This window comes from Ursus maritimus, unplaced genomic scaffold, assembly GCF_017311325.1.
Source record: "Ursus maritimus isolate PB19 unplaced genomic scaffold, ASM1731132v1 scaffold_16, whole genome shotgun sequence".
Lineage (NCBI taxonomy): Eukaryota > Metazoa > Chordata > Mammalia > Carnivora > Ursidae > Ursus > Ursus maritimus.
In genome coordinates this window covers 54,841,110-54,851,374 of record NW_024424008.1, presented here as the reverse complement: position 1 = coordinate 54,851,374, position 10,265 = coordinate 54,841,110, and the positions used below count along the sequence as shown (strand labels likewise).

Genomic DNA, 10,265 nt, shown 5'->3' with positions numbered 1-10,265 from the left:
ACAATTACTCAGCCATAAAAAGGAATTATATCTTGCCCTTTGCAACAACATGGAGGGACCTCGTGGCCATTACGCTAAGTAAAATAAGTCAGAGAAAGGCAGATACCATATGATCTCACTTTTATGTGGTATCTGAAAACAAAACAAAACAAAACAAAACCCAAACTGATAGGTACAGAGAACAAATTGGTGGTTGGCACAGGGGCAGGAGGTATGTGTGTTGGGGTGTGAAATGAGTGAAGAGAGTCAAAGATACACACTTCCAGTTATAAAATAAATAAGCCCTGGGGATGTAATGTACAGCATGGCCGCTATCGTTATTAATTCTGTTTTGCATATATGAAAGTTGCTCAGAGAGTAGATCTTAAAAGTTCTCATCTTAAGCAAAAAAATTCTGTAACTATGTGTGGTGACAGGTGTTAATCAGATGTATTGTGGCGATCGTTTCGCAATATATTATTTATCAAATCATTATGTCATACACTGGGAAATGAGAGAATGTTATATATCAGTAAAAAAGACAATGCAGTTTTTCACTGAACACAAATTTTTCCCTCCAGTCTTATTCTTCTTACTGAAAACAAAACAAAGCACACGTGATGACACTTTTGAGAAGTTGACAGTATGTAGTAATTGTTTCCCCTTTTTCCTTACCAAAACAAGTCTCTTACCTTAAGTCTGATTAAAAATCACCAATTCCAGGAAGAGTTCACTGTTTAGCCTTGGCTGACTGGCTCCCCTGTTATTACCATTATCATTAATAAGCATTTTTTGTGTTTAACGTGGTGTTGCTATGTCTGACACTTATTGTCAGAACAAATAATTTTAACTCTGAAAGTTATAACTTGAATGAGTAACTGCAATTACAGCATAATATGATATAATATAACATATAATATAATAATATATAATATAGGATTATGAGAAAATTAGGATAACTAGTAAAAGTAAAAAAAAAAATTAAGCAATTGCTTTTCATCAATTGAAAGATGTCAAAAAACCTCCCTTATTTAAAAACCCAAATAAACCAGTTTTAAAAGCTGAATTTATGGAATTGATGGATGATTTTGGTATAGTATAGACCCAGTATACAGTGTCTTTTTTATTTGCTTTTAATTTTTCAAATATATATATGTATATATATAATTTTTAAGTTATTTTCTCTCTCTCTTTTTTAAAAGTTGTTATTTATTTATTTGAGAGAGAGAACACAAGCAGGGGGAGGGGCAGGAGAGGGAGAAGCAGGCTCCCCGCTGAGCAGGGAGCCCGATGTGGGACTCATCCCAGGACCCTGGGATCATGACCTGAGCTGAAGGCAGACGCTTAACTGACTACGCCCCCCAGGCCCCCCCATTGTTCTTTCTCTTACAGATAGAAAGTTTCTTAAAAGCAGTTATTATGTCGGGTTCACCTTTGTATGCCAGGCACCTAGTACAATGCCTGCCACGTTATTGGTGCTTAAGAATATCTGCCTAATGACTAACTCTCTGATTGTAAATTTCTTGAGGGCGGGGATCGTGCCTGCCTTCTGTCTCTCTGGGGTGTGTAGTGGATATTGGCTTGCATGCCTCTACTAAGGGCTCAGTTAGTTGCTTTATCTTGAACTTCATTTTTCTCTTCTCCTTGGAGCTTAGGGGTGTTTAGTAAGTAGTGTCGTGGTTTATGGGGAAAACTTACAGCATCATGGAAAGAGCACTGGATCGAACAAGGGGCAAGGAGGTCTGGCACTACCGGGGAATAGAGTGTGATCTCGGGGCAAAATATTTCACTTCATGATCTCCCATCTTTTATTTCCTCTGCAATGCAGTTTACTCTTCTGTGCAATGGGGATAATAGCCTCTACCTTTTTTTTTTTTTTTTTTAACTTGCGGCATTGTGGTTATAAACAGGATCTATTCTGTATGTTGAATTTTATAGAAGCAATTAAAGGATCTGGAAAAATACGGGCTTCAATTTAATTTTCAGTCTTATAATTTTTTAAGTGACAAGTAATCGTGTTGGTTGTATGTTATTACGAATACATATACAGTAGGCTTATCTTCCAGTTGCTTTAGGGATTGAAGACACACTTCCTTTGTAGTCATTATTTCAAACGCGACATTTCAGTAATCAGTATGAGGCCTGTCTGGAGGCCTATTTGAAGCTGTCTGTATGTGATTTTGCACGTGGAAAACTCCACTGTACATGTAGATGGACAAGTTTTTGTAAAGAAAGCAAATCATCAGTGAACTATCCCCTTCAGGTACTCAGTTTGCTTGAGAGGTAAGTTTAGCTAAGCCAGGTGTCTGTGAGCACAGTGATGTCAGACCGAAACCCAGGAGCCCTCCTGGATTCCTCCTGACTCTTACCCTCCACTGGCAATTCCTGCCAGCTCTTCTTCAAAACGCACATGAATCTGAGAGTTCTGTCCCCCTCCACTGCCCTGTCCTCAGCCACTATCATTATCCCTCACCTGGACTAGTGCATTGCCTCCCAGCTATCTACCTCCTTCCACCTTTACCCATGAACTCTGTGCTCCTTCCAGGGGCCAGAATGATCTTTTAGAGTCATAAATCAGGTCACATTATACCCCTGCTGAAAACCCTCCATTAGCGCTTAGATACAATCCACACTTCTTACCCCAGTCCACATAGCCTCTGACCAAGACCCAGTCACCCCTCCCACCCCATCCATGGCCACTCTCCCTTCTGCCAACTCTCCTCTGGCCACAAGAGCCTCTTTCTCTGCCTCACACAGTCCAAGCTCACTCCAGCCTCTGGACCTTTGTACCAGCTCTTTTCTTTGCCTGCAAGATACTTCCTTCCTCATAATCTTGGCATAGGAACCTCTGTGTTGGCCTTCAGTTCTTATTTTGACTGCTACCTCTTCGTAGAGGCACTTAATTCTCCACATAGCATTTTCCACTATCTGATAGTTTGATCTTTAAAAAAAATGTGTCTAGTCTCATTCCCTCCTCTGCTAGAATGTTAGCTCCTTGGGAACAGGGATCTGTTTCTCTTATTTGCTGAATCATAGTGCCTATAAAAGTATTTGTCAGATGCATGAAAGGCACTCAAATGATTCTTGTTAGGTTGGTTTGTCTTTCTCTATCTGTGGGTGAAACTCACATATGAGCTGCAGGAATATAACGCATGGCTTCCAACCTTGATGAGCTGGCTGGAAAGCACTGAGGTGAAGAGGTGAGGTAGCAGACCAAAGACTGACAGTCAGACCACGAAGATGCCAAGGGACCAGGAAACTTGGCTCTTATCTTTGTGAAACCACTGACTGACCAAGCTTGTGACCTGGGCGGGTGGGCCAGGCTTAATCTCTACTTAGAGGAGTAGGGAGACTCTGCCTTACCGTGTAGTAGTTCAGGTTGTTATTGCTTCCTTAAGCAATTTGTGAGCACCTGCCATACTGCTTTTGGAACCTCTGCATTAGGAACTCAGTTCATGGATATCTGTGTGGTCAAATGAAATAATGTCTGGCACAAAATAGGCATTCAATAGGGAGGGATTCCATTACTGCTGACCTGGGTATAACTATTCCTATGAGGGTGCAGGAGAGAAGGGGTGTAGCCTTTCCAGATACTGGAAGGTGAGCATATGAGGGGTCAACAGGTGGAAAAGGAATGCTGACCAGCCAGGGCCACTCTGTTAGATTTCTACATCAGGCACCAACTGCACAGCTCTCCTCAGTGGCCCGGGGTCCAGCAGGTGCTGGTGGCCTCTCTTCTACAGTAAGTATTTAACCACACAAGATGCTGAGACTACCAGCCACTGCTACGTGATGGGCAAAATCAAAAGTTACAGGTGTTGCCCTCTGCTCCTCAGCTCAGAGCTAGACTATTGACTGGGGTCCGCAAGCCCTCAGAGAACTTATGTGTTTTATCAACTGACTTGCTCCACTTGTAAGAAAGTATTAAGTCCCAGAATCTATATTTTACCTTTTTCATTTACTCCTTTATATTCATATACGGAGCATGTGCTACGTTCTAAGTTTTGCACTAGGTGCTTGGCATGTATCAGTGAATAATAAAGACACAGGTCCCCGCTTTTGTGGAGCCACCATACTGTGGAGGAATCTCATAATAAACAATAGCATAGTGTCTAGGTTAATTATATAGTATATTAAAAGGTGATGGGCCTGTAGATGAAAAGTAATACAGCAGAAGGGGGATCAGTAGTGCCTGGAGGTGAGATAGGTAGGTTATGGTATTAAAGAGAGTAGCTAGGGTAAGCTTCATTGAAAAAGAGATTTCACCAAAGCCTTAAAGGAGGTAGGAAATTAGTCACTGGACGTTTATAGGGAAAGAGTTCCGAGCAAAGAAAGCAAGTAGATCTAAGGTGGAAGTATGCTTGTTTGACAAGCAGAATGGCCAGATAAATATGGAGGAGAGAAAGAAGGAAGAGACAAAATCAGAGACCTACGTGGGGAACCAGGTGACATAGGGCCTTGTAAGCCATTACAAGGACGTTGGCTTTCATTTCGATGGGATGGGAAGCCTGGGCAGAATTTTGAGCATAGATGTCTCAGGATTTGACTTATGTTTTCAGAAGGACCACTTAAGCTGTTATATCGAGAATAGATTATGGGGAAGCCAAGGGCAAGGACCCCAGGGACCAGGTATTACATTGGTTGTTGCAGTGACCCAGCTCAGAGATGATGTGTGTCAGATCAGGGTGCTAACAGTGGAGGTGCTAAGAAGGGATTGGATTTTCAATATATTTTAAGAAGTTAACCTGATTTTTTTGATGGATTAGATGTGAGGTTGAGAGAAAAAGAGGTGTCAAGGGATACTTAAAGGTTTTTGGCTTGAACAACTAGAAGGACAGAGTTGCCATAGTATAGGTGGGGATTAGCAGGCTTTTGGGGAGAATTCAACAGTAAGAAGATCTGAACTATGGATACCTGCAAAAACTTGGTTGAATCACAAAGGCATTTTGTTGAATGGAAAAAGCCAATTCATTTGTATGGTGTCTGATTCCATTTGTGAGATATTTTGGAGAAGATAAAACTATATGGAAGATGAACAAGTCAGTGTCTTCCAGGTGATACGGATTGAGGGGTAAGTTTGCTTACAGAGGGGCAGTATGAGGGAATGTCATTGTGATGAGCTGTTTTACATTTTAACTGTAAAATGTAAACGGTTTCTGTGAAACTGTAAAGAGTTTCATCAATCTGTATTTGTGAAAATTCATAAACTGCACACCAAAGCAAAGTTAATTGTACAGTACATCAATTTAAAAACTAACAAATATTAAAATACTTAAAAATATTATGTAGGGGTTTCAGAAAATTAATATTATTTATTTGTATATTTTTGTGGAATTTTTTTGGCTTTTAAAAATTACTATTTGATTTTGTCTCTTACTCTACATAAATATTCACTTTGCACTTGATTTTTTTCATAATGTTGAATTTTTGTTTTTATTTTTTTGTCGGGGAGAGAGAGAGAGAGAGAGCACAAGCAGGGGGAGCGGCAGGCAGAGGGAGAAGCAGACTCCTGCTGAGCAAGGAGCCCGATGTGGGGCTCGATCCCAGGACCCTGGGATCATGACCTGAGCAGAAGGCAGACGGTTAACCGACTGACCCACCCCGGCATCCCTGTTCTATTTTTTTTTAAAGAGGCTGTTCAATTGAATAGGCCTCAGGCCCCCACAAAATCAGAATCTACCCCTGTGGTGCTGGAACAGACATCAGACTGGACGACCCTATAGAGTAAGAGGTTCATTATTGGCCTATATTTCTCTTTTGCTAAGGACTGTACCCTAATCAGTCAGTGGTTATATGCAGGTTCACTGTCAGCTCTATGAGTGCGGAAAGTGGATTTAAAGGCCATTCTTAGACATGAGGACCCTGTAGGCAGAGCTCTGAGGGGACAAGGGCAATGAGAACATTGGCAGGAAGGCAGGGGTTAGTGGGGACAGAACAGCAGAAAAGCCTGAGGGCACCATACAAGATCTGTTTCTAGGAGGATTCTTCCTTGGCCATGCCACAAAAGGTGCCTCTCAAGGGCTTCAACCACACATCATGGTCTGGAGGACGTTTAGGGCTAGGGGGGCAAATGTGAATGGAGGAAACTGATAGAGATTGTTTCCATTTTAGACAAGTGAAGGGTACGATGTCTGATAGGTATCCAAGTAGAAATGGTGAGTAGAGAGCTGAATATATGAGTCTGTAGTTCAGGAGAGAGGTCTGGGCTTTAAACATAAATTTGGAAGTTAACATTTATATGATACTGATTTATGACCCAGACCTTCCTCTGACCAGGAAGCACTGTCCTATGATGATTCCCCCTTTCCTTTCTGGTTTGTCCTGTTTCCTTTGGCCTTCACTTTCCACCACCATCAACAATTCAACCAAGGAAAAGAAAAGGACCCAGAAGAGAGACAGTTGGTTTGGACGAGTAGGCTACCCTCCTACAACCAGTCCCCACTCTCCCTCCCCAACCTGGAAAGGAAGCCCATGGCAGTGGAGGAGGTAAAGAAGGGAGGGGAACTAATGAGACCTTTCTTGTTGAGTAGGTCATAGAAACCTGACTTCCCACCAGGCTGGGTTTTAGGGAGGGGTACAAGTTGACACCCCCACCCCCCCAACATGCACACAGATAGCTTAATGAGATATGAAATAGAGGGAATCTATGCCTCCTCCTATTCTGGGTAGAGCCCTAGGAGTCAGAAAGATAGTAAACAAGAAATGGTTATATGGTATATCTAGTAGATATGACCTGAACAACCTCTCAAAGTTTTCTGAGCGCAGGGGGGACCAGAAAAACCAGAATATTTTCAATGCACCCAGGAGAATCACCAAAGTAGCCTGGCTTCATTAGAATGCTTTTGTGTGGAAGTAACAACAAATCCAATTCAAACTGATTTAAATAACATGTAGATTTTATTGGTTCAGTAATAAAACTTAGAGATAGGAGTGATTTGATTAGGCACTGGCTTCCTTGCTATTCTCTAATGGGTGTCGGCTTTGTCCTTAGGCTGGCTTCCTGCCTAAGAGCAAGATGTGTGTATCAGCTTCAGGCCTCACATCTGCCTGTTCAGAAAGGGAACTTCTCTTTTCCCAATCATGAAAAAATAGTCCTGGGCTTCCGTTTGGACCAACCTCAGTCATGTGCTTACCCCTGAAAAGAACCATTGTGACTACGGAATTGCCATCAAGGCAAGAAGGATGAGATTATACCAGAGTCAATCAGGATCCACCAGTGGAACTTGTTGGGAGAGGTAGGGGTTTATGTCAATCCCACTGCAGTCACCTGTCTGCTATATAACGGAAAGGGATCCTGAGGATCCTGGAGTGGCAACCAATAAAGTCAACCTTGTAGTTGGTTGGAGAAAGCCATACTCTTAAAAGGGTTTTGTGGACAGGAGTGAGGGACTGCTCAGTAGCAACTTTGTGGACTGAGAGGGAATGATGGGCATCTTGGCAGATGTCAGAATCTGTCACTAATGATCAAGGGCTAGATTCCATACCCATCCCCTCGCTGACACCTTGGTATTATTTACCCTATGGAACTTAGATACAGCTATGGAGAAAGAGGGGCATCCAGCAATTACTAAAATTAAGTTCCCACTGCTTCAGCACAGTGAGAACTTGGGAAAAGAAATTAAAATATAGAAGATAAGGTTGCATTTCTTACCCAGCAGAGTTTACAGACTAAGACTCATACCTGCTACATCAGTTAGCACTCTGACCGTCAGCGATAACTTCCAGCAAATCCAGGTTCACATGCTAGGAAGAAAGAGCTCTTCCTCACATTTGTCTCTTAAAATTCTTGTCTTTCAAAGTTTAGCTTAAATCGCATTTTTTTCTGTGAAGGCTTCTACCAACCAGCCAACCAGAAATCCTCCTTTCCCTCTGTGTTTTCTTTCTATCCTTCATGTTGCAGGGCATCTTTGGAAGGCCCAAGGCTCTGCCTGATGTGTGCCTCTGGTCTTAAAAGGCACTGTATTCAGAATATGGTATCTGAGAACTTTCTGGAAATGTCTCCACCTGTTGTTTTTGTTTTTGCCCAGTGTCTTAACAAAAAATGAGTTAATGATTCTAAAAAATATCTTGAAGACCATCTTGGAGTCTGAGAGCCGGAAAGAGAAAGTGCTTCCTATATAGGTCAGTTGAGGGGCTCTTTTGGGATGGGTGGAGTCTCATGGTACCCTGCCCCAAATTTGATAATTTCCTCTACTTTTGACTGCTTTTACTTTCTAGTTTCCTGAACTGAGCTCTGTGGTATATGCTTAATTTAGGTCTTAGACAAAAGACAGGGTCCACTCAAGGGAGGGCCCATCCATGAGCAAACACATTACCACTAGGGGGAAAAAAAAAATCAAAGACTGAATTTTGAGCATGCCTTCAGATGTGAATAGAGATTTTGTTTTGCGATATGGATTTTGTGGGTCCAGAGACAATCATAAGTAGATTTACCAAAATTGCAAACTGTGAGTTGCTATTTGCTGTTGACCAGATTAAACTGGATTTCTTTTGTGCAACAAAATCAGGGGTTTAAAATTTGGAAAACAAACAAGCAAAATAAAGCAGGCTTTTATGACCTGATGTTTTCTCATTCAATTATAAAGCCCATGTGTTGGGAAAAGATAGGAGAAAAAGCAACATATGTCTAAGAGCCAGAAAGAATGGTAGGAAAAGCAGCAATGTTTTTATTCCTTGAGAGTGAGTGATAAAGTTTCCACACTGCAGGGGGAAAAAAATGACCTAAAGCAGGCTGGGATAAGTGGGGAAAAAGGCCCTGTTTCTCTCTGACAGATGTGTGTGTGCCCACGTGTGAGCTCAGGTGGAAGTGGGTGGAGGGTACATGGAAAAGTCTGTGCCTGGGTCACATTTCTTCATCCCACATCTGTTTTCAGTGATAATTGCAACAGACAATTCCAGGGTCAAATACCACTGAGAGCTTATATCTCATTTAATCTGTACGAATGCTCAATGAGGTGGACATTTCTTTTCATTTCCAGTTTATATGGAAACTGAGTGTCAGAAAGATGTGTCCAAAGCATACATTTCTTGTGTACTTTGGTTATGGGAAAAGTCTAGGGTTATGGGACAAGACCCAAAATAAGGTTATACATCTCCAAAACCCGTTCTCATTTCATCACTTCATATTACCTTTCTAAATATCCACACTATATTACCAGGAGTCAAAATATAAGCAAGACCAAAGGAGTTTGAACAAAAGGGCACCATTTAGTCTTTCAGTTCCTTAAACCTGACAAGGCCAAGCACAACTGGTCAGGGATAGTAAAACAAAGCTGTTCTCAGATTCATTACTACATACTTTCTTAATCATTATTTTTTAATTTTATTATAACAAGGTTTAAGCATGTTGATTTTATTGAAAGAAGGTTTACACGTAAGATAATAAATGCACAATCAGATTTATTTTTCCAACACTCAAGTCCATGGCAAAGACTGACTTCAGATTCTAGCCAATTAAAAATGTGACTGAACAATATAATTAAGGGGGCGCTGGGTGGCTCAGTCGGTTAAGCGACCGACTCTTGATTTTGGCTCAGGTCATGATCTCAGGGTCATGAGATCGAGAGATGGAGCTCCCTCTCCCCCATCAGGCTCCGTGCTACTTGTGGAGCCTGCTTAGGATTCTCTGTCTCCTGTGCCCTCTGCCCCTTCCCCCTACAAAAAAAAAAAAGGAAAAAGAAAAAAGAACAATATAACTAAGAGGAAAAGGACATAAAAGATCTGTTTAATATTATTTCAGTTTTGTATTTTTTAAAAAAAGTACTCTCCCTGTCTATTAAGATCTGGTTAAGATGGACTCGAACGCCCATTCAATGAATTGAGGAAAATCCAGTGTTCCTCTTGATGTGGTTTTGGAATATAGGTGAGGTTTAGTGGGGTGAGGTTCAGAGCCGACGACCAAGAAAGAATTCTTGTGATGTCTTTGGTGCCAAATGGTGGTTTTATTAAAGCACGGGAACAGGACCCGTGGGCAGAAAGAGCTGCTGCCCCGGGCTTGTGAGGGGTGGCTGATTATATAGTTGGGAGTTGGAGGAGGTAAGCAAAAGGGAGGTTTTCAAAAGAACTTTCATATGCTAAAGAGGACCTACAAGATACTGGAGGCCTTGCCGTTGTCAAGGTTAAGGTTGTTTTTCCCTCTAGTAAAGCATTAAGACAGTTAGGAGCTTCCTGGAAGAATGTCGTGTCATGCTTATCCCACCCAAGAGTGTGTGTATGTGTGCGTGTGTGTGTGTAGAGGTTGCAGGGTGTCAGCTTGTGCTTTGTCCTCAGCTAGCCTTCTGCTCCCT

General features: G+C 41.7%; 1 protein-coding gene across 1 annotated transcript in view; it reads left to right on the top strand.

Annotated features, from left to right (window-relative positions):
• Positions 1–10,265, top strand: part of SDHD (succinate dehydrogenase complex subunit D) — a 112,764-nt gene that overhangs the window by 27,054 nt on the left and 75,445 nt on the right. The gene's annotated exons all lie outside the window — the stretch shown is intronic.